This window comes from Ischnura elegans, chromosome 4 (assembly GCF_921293095.1).
Source record: "Ischnura elegans chromosome 4, ioIscEleg1.1, whole genome shotgun sequence".
NCBI lineage: Eukaryota > Metazoa > Arthropoda > Insecta > Odonata > Coenagrionidae > Ischnura > Ischnura elegans.
The window spans coordinates 59,535,034-59,548,156 of NC_060249.1; the positions used below are offsets into that span (position 1 = coordinate 59,535,034).

The following is a 13,123-nucleotide window of genomic DNA, read 5'->3' on the forward strand; positions in this document are numbered from 1 at the left end:
ATATTCCATTATAAATAAAAAAATGAATATTTTTTTCTATTTTTTCCATGATTCCTCCTCACTCATTGAAGCAATTTCCATTTTGTACCGCCCTTAGACGACCGACGAGTAAAATTTATATTATATAGAAAATGAAATTTAACTGTTTATTATAATTGCTATTTAGTAATATTTTATTGATTACCAGAGAGCAATACCTTTTGCATAGTTCATACGCATGAATATATTAAGACAAATATTGACATCAGAATCCACATCCCAAGCCATTGTACATCATTTTTCGACGAAATGATTTAAATAGCCAAGGATTACTACGCTGGCATTTTTCTAACCTTGAACACAGACGCTAATGATAAATGATGCAATTTGAAAGGTCCATAACAGCGCCGTCGATTGAGCCTTGGTGAACATGCCTATAGATTCAACTGGGACAATATCAACATCGCTTCAGCTTGGATACGTGTGATCCTCAACTGTCGGAAAGGATGTTTCCGTCGCATTAATCACTCGGCTACACTTGAACACATATTACATATAGGTGCATGCACATGCAGTTGCTAAGGAAGACCTTAGAGGAAAACATTTCACGCCTAGCGATGATAGACGCTTCATGGGCTCATAGACTCCTCATTGGGCTTATCCTAATTTTGACGGGGTGTTCCTGGAGGAATTTTCAATACTTCAGTAGGTGGTGGGGGAGACGATTTTAAGCATTTTTCGTCTACAGACATGGGGTCCCAACTCCATGTTTACTTAGTTATGGCGACGCATACATTTTTTTGGAGTTACCGTGAAAAAGGCTTTTACAGGGTATCTAGCCTTTTCGACATTTTATAAAATATTCTGGATTTTTTAGGACATTAAATAGTAAAGTTTGGACAAAAATGTGACAATTTATCTTTGAGTTTAATTAAACGGGAGCGTGGGTATCGACAAGACGATTGCGCAACCTAACCCATTTTCAGATTAATTATTTCAGAAAATTATAATCGCACACTTACGTCCAGCCTTGATTACTTTATGCCCTTGAAAATCCAGAGTATTAAATAAAATGCCGAAAAGGTTGCATAACCAAGAAAAACCGTTTTCATGGTAACTGTAAAGTGTATAAAAAAAAGGTTTGCGTTGCTATAGCTCAGTAAATAAGGAGTTGCTACCCCATGCTTACGGACAAAAATGCTTAAATTGTGTCCCCTTCCATCTCCTGAAGTATTGCAGATCCCTCCTGAAACACCCTGTGGAATTGGGAGTAAGAATAATAGGGCGGGTATGAGTGACGGAGAGAAAAACGGAAACGAAAGTCTTAGACGTGGCTGCTTTCTAGTTGAAATGAACGGGAGGCCGAGGGGTATGAATGGACCGTGTTTTTGGGGACATTGGGTCGCTAAATGTCGCGACACAGATGATTTTTAGTGAAGATCCAACTTGAAGTTGTCAAATTTAACCCTAGATTACCAAACCTGGCTCAAGAGTCACGGGGTCACTAAACCTTCGTCATTTTGATGACTATTTTTTAACCTTCCAATCAGGTTATTTTTGTGTTTTAAACAAATTGGCTTAAAGTTTTATTATAGTTATTGTATGTTTTAGTCTTTCCTTTATATTGCAGATTCCTCCTGAAACGTCTTCTATTAGTGGGCTGATTCACGAAAAAAGTCACACGAAAAAAGAGACGGAATAACAATTGATGTGTATATAACACTAATCATTTATCTCCATCGGAAGGTTACGTGAAACTAACTGATGGAAGTGATTAAGAAGACATGTGAGTCGGAATACTAGGCCGAGACTCAAAACAGAAGTCACGAACTTAGCAAGATTATTTCTCACTCACACGGCGGGTTGAAGTTAAGTGATTATCACGATCACTGATAAACGATATCTCACGGCTGAAACTGATCGTGATATTTGTGGGAGCTCAAATGTGTGAAAAATGTCGTCTTCTTTTCAACAGCTATTACTAAGAGAGAAGTACATTTGCTAAAAATAATTACTGATAAGAGTTGAGAAAGAATTAAATCATTTTGCCTACATTCAGAGAAAACTCTTTATGAAAGCTATGCCTCGCTTGAGAAATGGTATGTTTTTGGGAAAAGGTAATCGTAATTCAGCGTTTAAATATTAGACGTTTCTTCCCATGCAGGGGCGCCGACTTATAAAAAATATTGGGGGGGCCCATACCGCGGGTCATGCCTCGGGAAATTTTCTAAATTTTAGATGAAAAATAGTGAGTTTTTAAGTTTTTTTAAAGCCTTTTCGAGGGGTCATATGATCAATATTAGAACCCCGAAAACTCGACTCTCTATAACTCGACACTTCGGGAAACTCTACAAGCCTGACACATTTTTATGTCATTCTTCCATTCTTATAAAATTAGTCATTCTTCCATTTAAATCAACCGGGAGGCGGCTTACATCCCTCTTGGCCCGCCAGTTTGTACCCGAAGGTTCACGCACCGGGAAAAGTTCAAAGTGTGTCGCAGCCCCGAAACACTATCACGATTCACACCACTTTTTTCAGTTAACCTGTTTAATACCGTAATAATTATTTGTTTTATATCATCACTGAAATTATTTTAAAAGGTAACTATCGTCAAACAAGGACAATAAAATATACCAACATATTTTTGTGATTTTACAAAGCATAACATAACTTAATTAATTTCTTGAATTATTGGGGGGGCTACGCCCCCCCAAACGAATTATTGAGGGGGCTCGAGCCCCCTCAGGCCCCATGGAGTCGGCGCCTATGTTCCCATGCATAGGAGACGTCATGCAGGTCGCATCGTTGGACACTTTTAGGTTACCGTCCAAGATGGGAATAGGGTGGTTTCCTATTATTTTTTTATCGACTAAATCCAAAGATTATTACTCCTGGAGTGCCCATTTCACGCTCTTAGATTTTCGAACGACGATATCTATTTTTCGCGATTAAATGAAAAGTGAAAAATTTCAAGCGCGCGAAAACGCGACGGCTAAGTAGGAATGATGGGAAAAGTCTGTGTGACGTATTTCCGGTTCCAACTGTTGGCGTGTGTGGTGACCTTGGGGCGAGGCTTGAGCGCTGACACGACGGAGGCTGCTAGCAGGTAGCTGAGTACCCTGCTAGCAGATAGCGCTTGGTTTAAATAAGGCTTATTATTCCCCTATCAAACGAAGGAAACTTTCCGACCTTAGGTATTTTTAATGTGTGATTATTAAGAGATGTTTCCCTGAGCTCTGTGCCTCATGCATGCATTAGTAATCTCAGACAATGTAAAACTCCTATCCACTCGTATAGAAACTAGGTCCCTGTGACGTCACGTGGAATGGAATCGCATGGGCGCCAATCTGGCCTTTTTCAAATGAGGTTAAAATTGACCGTAGCCATTCGTCTAAACTGGGATTTCTAAAACCAAATAATTTGTATATTATGAATACCGTAATGGTGGGTAACGAATCGCAAATCAATGCATTTCGTTTTCTTTGATGAAGTAAACTACCCTATTGTTGCGTTTATTAACACCTAGACACGGATATTCCAAAAAACTTTGCACAGATTTGTATGGATATGCAAATATTTCATTCGCTTGACAACGCTGCATCATATTATCATCTATGTCAATAATCGCAAGATTGGTTTGACGCAGCTCTCCATTCTGCTCTAATATCTGTAGCCTTTTCATAGTGACGCATAATATTTTTCAATATCATTAATAACCTTTCCTAAAAAGCTCATTCAAAGCCGTCCTTGGCCCTTCTTCCCTCCCACCTGTCCTTCTACGATTGTTTTCATCAGGCCATCATGTCTCATAATGTGGCCCAGGGAGTTGTCTCGCATTTTTCTAAGGGTATATAGGAGACATTTCTTTTCTCTCACTTTTCTTAGCAGTGGCGCAGCGAGGGGGGGGAGGGTTTTTGGGGGTTACACCCCCCCCCCAGAGCTCAGAGAAATTTTTAAGTTTAATTCATTTTTGTAATTGGATTGATATTACTAATAGAATAGTGTAAGGATTAATAAAATATCCCTCAGAAAGCCGTAAAACTCACCATTTTTAACAATGTATCTTAAAATTCCGCAATTCATAAATCTCGCATATACCATTTATCCTGGTGGGTATTCCATACCCCCACACACACCGGTATTAAGGCCGTTTTACACGGTACACGGAATTGCGCAATCTGACGTGCGTGCGAAGGCGCAATCAAAATTGCGTCGTGTAAAGCGGTGAATTGCTAGAACACATGCGAGAATGCGTGGATGCGAGACGTCGAAATAGCCCCTGTTCTAATTTCGTTCATGCATTCGCGCAATTCCGCGCCATTTTAGAAATTAATGCAGCTCTAACCTGCGCAATTCCGTGCCCCGTGTAAAACGGCCTTTAGTTGCTCCTAAAACCCCCCCAGCCTCAATTCCTAGCTGCGCCCCGGCTTCTTAGCAATTCCTCATTACGTACTTGGTCGATCAATTCATCAGTCTTCGATTGCCATATGTCAGGAACACTTCCATTGTTGACCTCTCATTGTCTGATCACATCAAAAGCTTAAATTGATAAAAATTTATAGCATTATTTTAGGGTCGGAGTGGGGTGGTTCACTACGCTACTACGAAGAGCGACACTGTCTTAAACATTTTACCAAGCCCTCTCATTCGCTCGCTTACCTTTTCTACTTAATATTAAGTAAACCTTAGCTCTATATGGGTATCTGAGTTTGTCCTTTGATTAAAGAAGTCGGAGGAAAAATTCAGATATCCTACATATTTGCCTATTTATAGGCTACGACGACTTCATTCGTCGACCAATATAGGTATATAAACAGAAAATATTAAAGTAGTTTCGTGAAGTCATTTTTGTACGAATTTTCGATTAAGTTACAGAAAGTCAAATCACTTTAGTTCTCACTTTTTCAAAAATTTTCACCCCAAAGTTCCAACTTTTGGTGACAAATATAAATAAGCCATTTCTTGTATAGAATAGGTAAATACCTCGGAATATGAGGGTTTCTTTCGCTTTTCAACAGGCAATAAAATGAAGTTAAATTGCGCACTAAAAATGAATTTGGAGTATAGTGTAGACAATCCACCGATACGAATATCATTTATTGCTTAGTTAAGCGGAACCTTTCAGATCTCGAAATAACAACTGTAAGGAAATTGAAGAGATAAAATAAGTACCTTCAAAGCTAGTTAAATTTGTATTTATACGAACTTTTTATCCTATTTTATAATAAAGTTATATTACTGAAATAAAATCAAATGCAATACCAAGGATAAAGTGTTCGGTTTATAAACTCTTGAGGTATAAAAAAAACTTGCCTTTAATTGTGTTCCAGACTGATCATGAGCGTATGAGTTGCCTAACTTCACTTTAATGCAACCAATATTTGAAGAAAATATAAATAGAATTCCAAAAACCGAATTGTACAAAAATGAGTCAAATAAGAGTTCACATAAAACCATATTTAATCTGCCATGAAAAGATACTCTTTTATAGCCAATTCAGAATATCAAGGAGATTCATCTAATTTAAACGGATAAAATATTTTTATTATGATAATTATAATGCCTATAATGAAGAAGGCGACATGGTGAGTAGACTTCTTGACCGAACAGTATCATTAAAATCAAAGTGGAAATTGTGCTCCTCCAGAAGTAAATCCCTCACGGCGCAAATTTCAGTACTTCAGTATTCCGTAAGAAACAACAAGAACATTTTCGAAAATGCCTGTGACAGTGCATCGTTGGTGGTCAAGGAAAAATAACTAATCCCTATACATATAATATTGATCGCATATTGATGTGTAAAATTCGTTCTTTAACACATCTTCCAGAGTAATTCCTACCCTCATTCATATTCAAAATAACCTTCAGGACGAAACCAAATAGAAAAGGCGACTTAGAAATAGAAAAAAAAACTGTGGCAGTGTTTTGCCGTTAAATTTAAAAATTACCATGCTCCGCAGCATTTGAGACTGGCAAAATAGTCAGAAAATTGACTCTTTTATGACATTTAATTTGACTTGTTGCTTCGAATTCACGATCAATAATATGATACATCTACCTCTCTCTTCTCTTTTTTGTGCCATAATTGTTCATCCAGATTGAAACTTCGATTCCAAATTTGATGTCATAATTAATTTCAGAGCAATAATTAAACTTTTCCTTCCATCAGACTTTAAATTACCACCATGTCTTCCTCTCCAGTTTTCCTCACTCAATCAAGGCATAATTATCGTCACTGAAATGGAATATCATCTTCGATTCCACACTCGAGTGAAATGCTCTAGCACCTTAATGGTAGTTAAAAATTATCCTCGCATTTCGTGATAAAATAAATATAATCCCCTACGTCCACCGTAAAAGCTTTCCCCACACTTATGAGACCATTTCCCGCACGTTCTGGTTGAGCATCAGATCTCCCTCTCACAGTTACTAAGGGTTTTTTTCTAAAGGATATTCAGTGGAAATTAATTCAGTGTCACAAAGGAAATAATCAATTAGTGGAATCCTGACGGTCAAAAGCGTCGCTTGAGATGATTAAGTATTGGTCCAATGAATTTACATGTCAATCATCGTTTTCTTCATCATAAATTCTTAAAATAAAAAAGTGGTCCGCGAAACCCAAGCAATGTGTACTAAACCTAAAGTACATACCTATGTGGACCTCACAAATTTTCATAACTGAGCTTAAACTTAGAATGACAATGAATGTTGATTAAGAAAAATATTTTATTACTCTTGACAAATGTCAATTGGTACACTTCTACTTTTTGACGAATGCTAATTTTTTTCTTCTTTTAAGCCTTTAAAATTTCAACAAATTTTACATATTAAGTACCTTGATGATTGAAGTGGATGTTTTTCAAATAATGTACTAAATATATGCTTAACTTTGAACAAAAGTGTACATGCATACGTTCTAATGTAATCACCTTCAAGTGTGTTCAGCAAACTGTTGCAGGCCATTCTGGTGAGCCATTGGTTTCCCTGATCTGATGAACTGCTTCAAAGTATTCCTCTGCGTCTTATTGCTGAGATACATGGGATTTTTCAGACATCCTGAGAGTTATTTTTTTTAATTCACCAAAAATTTAGGAGGTGGGGACTTTGAATATCTTGTACACCCGCTGGCTATAACCTTACTTTTCAAGATTAATCATATCACATCCCCAACAAAATTCCAGTCCCTGCTACCAACGGAATTGTCCTCATGATTTCATACTTATTTTAATGATTTCATCACATAAACATATTGACATTTCCGTAGAATACTTAACATTATTTGAAATCCCATAAAATATTTCGGGAATCATGGCTTTTAAATTTAAGAGCTTAAACATCTGGCTTTAAAAGGTTTAATCCTTTAGCAATGTCGGCAGCACAACGATAGTAAAATGAATGGACGTCACAGCGCTACTTATTGAGATATTACCTAATAAATACTGTTTTTGAAGTACAATAACGTTAATTACAAAATATTTCACCGTAGTCTGAAAAACTAGCTGGAAAAAATGTTAACTTAAAAGTACACAGACTGAAATACCCACATTCCTGGAACTCTTATTTCACTTGCATATCTAGATGGATGTCGTATACCAATAATTTTTTTCGCATCATACGCAAATAGCGAACCGACCACCTCAAGCGCGAAGGAGGGTAACGCGTTTCCTGAAATCATGATGCGCAATAATAAACCTTAAGTCAAACTGAATATGGAAACAGAATGCGGGAAAGTATACAGGTTGGGGTGACAAGTAAAATTTTCCATGTAAACCTAGGCTAGCCGGTGGAACACAAACTGATATTATGTTCGTTAAACCATAATAACTACCATTTGTAAAATTTAGATACGTCCCAGCGCTACTTATTGAGGTATTAGCTATTAAATACTTTAGTAAAATGAGAAAACATAAAATCCAGATGTACTTCGAGTACACGAGCAATAACTGGAGAGATTTTTCCCAGTAATAATAACAGATTCCTTCAATCACGACTCCTCTAAAATGAGTAAAACATAAAATGATATCCAGATGAACCACAAGTGCACGAGTTATGACTAGCTAGATTTTTCCTCCGAAAATTTTCCCTAGGGCGGTGTAATCGGCAGCAGAGCGTGGAAAGGGAGGGCCATATCGCACCGCCACATCTTCAGCCTAAACTTGAACGAAAAAAATCTCAAACAAATAAGACAAGGAGGGAAAGAGGTGGGGGTCGTAGAGGTTGTTATTTTCTCGAAGACAGTCCACAGACGCTATCTCTCTCAGATTCTGTTAAGTTTCCCCTAGAGCTTACATAACAAGGACACTTGAGCTCTGCAGATATTCTACCCGTTCCGTCGACTAAGGAACCCATCTGCACGTGTTCTTCGTCATTTTGGAAAAAACCGACTACACCATCTTACTCGCTGAATTGGCGGGATTTTGGCGGTTGAAAGACTTAAAAGTTTATGACCCTAGACCATGGCTTGCCCTCCCTAGTTATGATCCTGGGTATGCAGTTACACATCTTCAAGCCATATCTTTTTCTCAATAAGGCGTGAAATAATTGTAGAATTTGACCCGAGGCTGTTAGACCACCTTCAAAGATGACCTCCATGAGGAGAGATGGAACATTTACATCCTCAACCATTAATTACAAGCTGACAGTTCTTTGCCATAATTTCGGTAATCATGCGCCACAAGATGACGCGCTTCTATGCCTTACTGAAATAAATGCGGATTGTGCCCAGGTGGAGGAAAAGCGGAAAATAAATTAACCAAAAAACGGAAAAAACGAAAAAAAAAATTAATTAAAAATTCATTAAAGAAAGGTTGTGCGAGTAATTTCTTCCGCGACCTAAGCCAACGTGAACAGGTGTTTGCGTCATACGCTTGTAAACATGAATTGAGAGGATGTTAGCTTCCTTTAGAGTCATGAGAAATGGGTTGGGGTCGCTTTTTTTTCTTTTCTTTGAAAGTATTGTAATAATCCCATGGGATGACACCTGTCTTTTTGTGATTTTTATTTAATCATAACGATGTCCTGAATCCGAAAATGATATTTTTTGGCGGAAAAGAAATTAACCAAAAAACGGAAAAAAAAGAAAAAAAAAATAATTAAAAGTAGTCTCTAATATGTTATTACAAGAGTGGGAACTTAAAATGTTCCTAATTTCATGCAAAACATGGTGATGCAGTTGATTTCTATATTAGATATAAAATAATCTCATTATCACGTGTAGACTCCTTTTAAGAAATGTACTGCGCACTGAACGATTCTTCGCTCGCACCGCGAAAGACAAAAATGCCGAGTTGGGTTGGATCGGGGCATGGTGTTAATACATTAGTGACTCTAATTTTTCCTTCTAAATTATCGAAAGTTCGACGTCCATTCGCTCGGATTTCATATGATTATGAAGGACTTATTCGTGTAATTTATATTAACACCATGCCCCGACGAAACCCAACTCGGCATATTTGTCTTTCGCGGTGCGAGCAGAGAATCGCTCAGTGCGCAGTACATTTCTTAAAAGGAGTCTCCACGTGATAATGACATTATTTTATATCTAATATAGAAATGAATTGCATCACCAAGTTTAGCATGAAATTAGGAGCATTTTTAGTACCCACACTTGTAATAACATATTAAAAACTACTTTTAATTGATTTTTTCCGTTTTTTGGTTAATTTATTTTCCGCCAAAAAATATCATTTTCGGATTCAGGACATCGTTATGATTAAATAAAAATCACAAAAAGACAGGCGTCATCTCATTATTACCATACTTTCAAAGAAATTTTAAAAAAGCGACCCCAACCCATTTCTCATGACTCTAAAGGAAGCTAACATCCTCTCAATTCATGTTTACAAGCGTATGACGCAAACACCTGTTCACGTTGGCTTAGGTCGCGGAAGGAATTACCCGCACAACCTTTGTCTTGCACAACCCACGGGCCCATTTTCACAAGGCCTATCCCAACGCAGCTCGTAACGCCACAGTTCCTGAAGGAATGGTGATTTCCTTTACTTCTCGATAAAAAGAAGTCTTTCAAGTTCACAGAGTTTTTCGGCGATAGATTAAAATATTAGTCGACGCAATCAGATGACGAAGAAAAGGATAATTGAATAATTAAAACTTGAAAAAAATACATGCATAATATTGGCAAGGAAATCGCACACACAACGGTGTTCACCAGTATCTGACCAGCAGGTAATAAGCCACTTATAAAAATCCATTTACAACTCTACCCCTGATCATTTTTTATTGTTCGTCTTCCTCGAAGAGAGAACTGGGGCGATATGAATGAGACATGTTAAAACTTGAGATACGTCACGGATCGTGACTACCAAGGTGATGGTTATTACATGCGGTGCCCGCAACAAAGTGGGTATTGTATAGTATTGACGGTTAATTTAGTGGGCTCATTGGGGTTCGAAGCATTTAACCTTCCAGTATAACATACTGGTCTCTCCGCTGCTAATATGGACAACAGCTCACCTCAATCAATTTTAACTCATAACTTCGACGTAAATCACTAATTTTTGTTAATATTTATTTCCCAAAATTGTAAAAAATTACTTTGTAATTCGTATCAAAACATACAACCGCATCTAAAGGCGTTACATCATTTTAGGGGATGTGGTATTGGGGTAGCTTAAAGATTTGACATCTCAATCAGGCGGACTTGGTTCAAATTTGTGCATATACGGAGATTTTTCGCAGCTGATCCCAATTTTATGGTGTATGTATGGCACTTCAAAATAAGCACTCTGTGCTTCATCTGAGATTCACAGTCAAGGTCCACAAAGCACCTTTAATAACAGCAGACTGATATAAATGCCACGGGAAGGAATCCCGGTGCGTCGGACATCCTTCAAAGCGCAAATGACCCTCACGTACCCACTCCTCCAATTCCTGTAGTTTAAGTTACGGCAGCAGTGGCGGATCGCAGAGAGGGGTTAGGGGGGCTACCCCCCCTGGAGTATCCAATTTACTCTAGATATATTCGTAATGGACCTTATATAATGAGAAATAAAAACGTGACGCATTATAGAACCTATCATTAGGTAAAATGACTAAAAATGTACATAAATGTTTATTTTTTAAACTTAATAATTCGTAAAATTAGTAATGGGTCATCCTTACAGTGTTTTCACAAGACTCGAAATTCTCAAAAATTTTCGTAACCTCCCGGACCCTCACTACTGCTGCGAGTTTACCCCCAGGCCTCTAGCCAACTTGTCCCTATCCTGGATCCGCCGTTGAACGACAGTAAAATCCGACATTGGATAACTCAATGAAAAGATCATTAAAATTGGCCATATTAATCGGTACTATCGACATAGACTTGAGGGAAACCTGGTGAAAGCATTAACCAGCATCCTCTAATTAAAATAATAACTACATCAGAAGCTAAATCATTCAACTACAAAAAAAGGTGCTAATACGAAAAATGAATCGGTGTTCCATTCAACGAATTTTATTGCATATTGAACGTCCAAAGTACACCTTGAAGTCACATTGGTGGATTGGGATGCGAAGGAAGACCTCTAAAAGAAATAAATCAAATCAAATAAAATCTCCTCCACTGTCGAGAATCGAACTCTTGTCTCCGGCATGAACAACAGGTGATCGAAACGCCAGACCGATCAACTCAAAAAATGAGTGAACGTGAATATCGTGCGGAATACGCGACATGACCGCCTTCGTAAACAAAGCGGCTGCTATGGCGACCCACTCACCTTCAACTCAGCCGGCGGTTGTCTGCTTTGCTGGAAACAAGTGAAGATATCCTCCGCGTAACACACCTCCCTTCCCCTCTAGGAACCGACTTCCTGTTCCACGCCCCACAACCAACGCCGAACGAGGTGCGGACTACGAGCAACGCTTTGGTGCGACGAAACACGACCAACTAAGCGGCGAACGGCCGCGCTTCACTGCCGTGGCGAAAGATTACACGCTCCCAGCCTTCTCGAGTTCGGGTCTTCGCCGAAATCGAGCGCTGCTACCGGCGGCTGGAGATTTTGTTGTTACCCGGCCGGCATCTTCCTCACTGGCTGGATGACATCACTCGATATCCCTCCCTCCCCCTCTTCTCCCTTACTTCCTCCGCCGCCTCACCCCTCCCACTCTTTACCTCCCCTCCGGAAACCGCATTCTCTTCCTTCCCCTACCATTGCCATCCCCCTTCATAACTTCCCCTCACTCACTTTCCATATATATAGGTATAGCATGCATCTCTTTGATTTCAACCCCCACCTTTCTCTTTCTTGCAAGGGGATGGAGCACAAATAACATTTCTTTTCTCCAATGTTTGCAGCACTGTCAGGGCTGGAACTATAGGAGCTTTTTGTCAAATATCCGTTTCCCTCACCACTAAAATTTACTTCATCTGTAAGCTATTTTTTGAGATTCCGTAGTTGAAATTAAACATTGTATGTCTGCTATTAAGCAGTTTTATTGAGATTATCATTATTTATTTTACAAATTACACTGGACGGCATGAAAATCGGCCCTGACACTATTCCTTATGCCTCCATGTTAAAATGACCTCCTAAATCCAAATATGAACTCCGTTTTTCCCCATTACCCACCATTTTCTGGGGAGCTCCCCCCCTCCAATTTTTATTACTTTTCGGTCATTTATAGGAATAAAAAGGATTATTTTAGCATTTCAATTTTTTCTAGGGGTTTTGACGGAAGAAAATTCCTAAAAACTTAATACTTGTGGTAAAGAGATAGATTTGGGGGGAATTAGTCTCCGTAAATTGAGTAAAAACGCATTACAAATGATCAATTTCGCATTTTTTTTCGCAAATTTTCACGTATTTTATAAAATTTCCAGCTTCCATCTCACATCATCCTCCCCCGAACGATAAAAATATATAACAACAAGAAATATCAGTAATGATAAAAATATTTTGCTGTGTAGCATAGCAACAATAATTAAAATATGTAGCAAGATGTCGGAAGATTCACTTTACTACGCTGGCCTTTACTGCCTGTCCCGCTCAGGCTTGGACGGCAATTCTCTAGCTTTCGCAGCTAAAAACGGAAAAGTAATTATACGAATAATATAAGAATGAGATTTCTATATTCTCATTGGAGTTAAAAAGTATTCTTTCTCCTTAATCATGGAGTTCCACAAAGTATCAGCCTCTCAAAT

At 38.3% G+C, this 13,123-nt stretch overlaps 1 protein-coding gene across 1 annotated transcript in view; it reads right to left on the reverse strand.

Annotated features, from left to right (window-relative positions):
• Positions 1-13,123, reverse strand: part of LOC124157562 — a 139,456-nt gene that overhangs the window by 19,753 nt on the left and 106,580 nt on the right. The gene's annotated exons all lie outside the window — the stretch shown is intronic.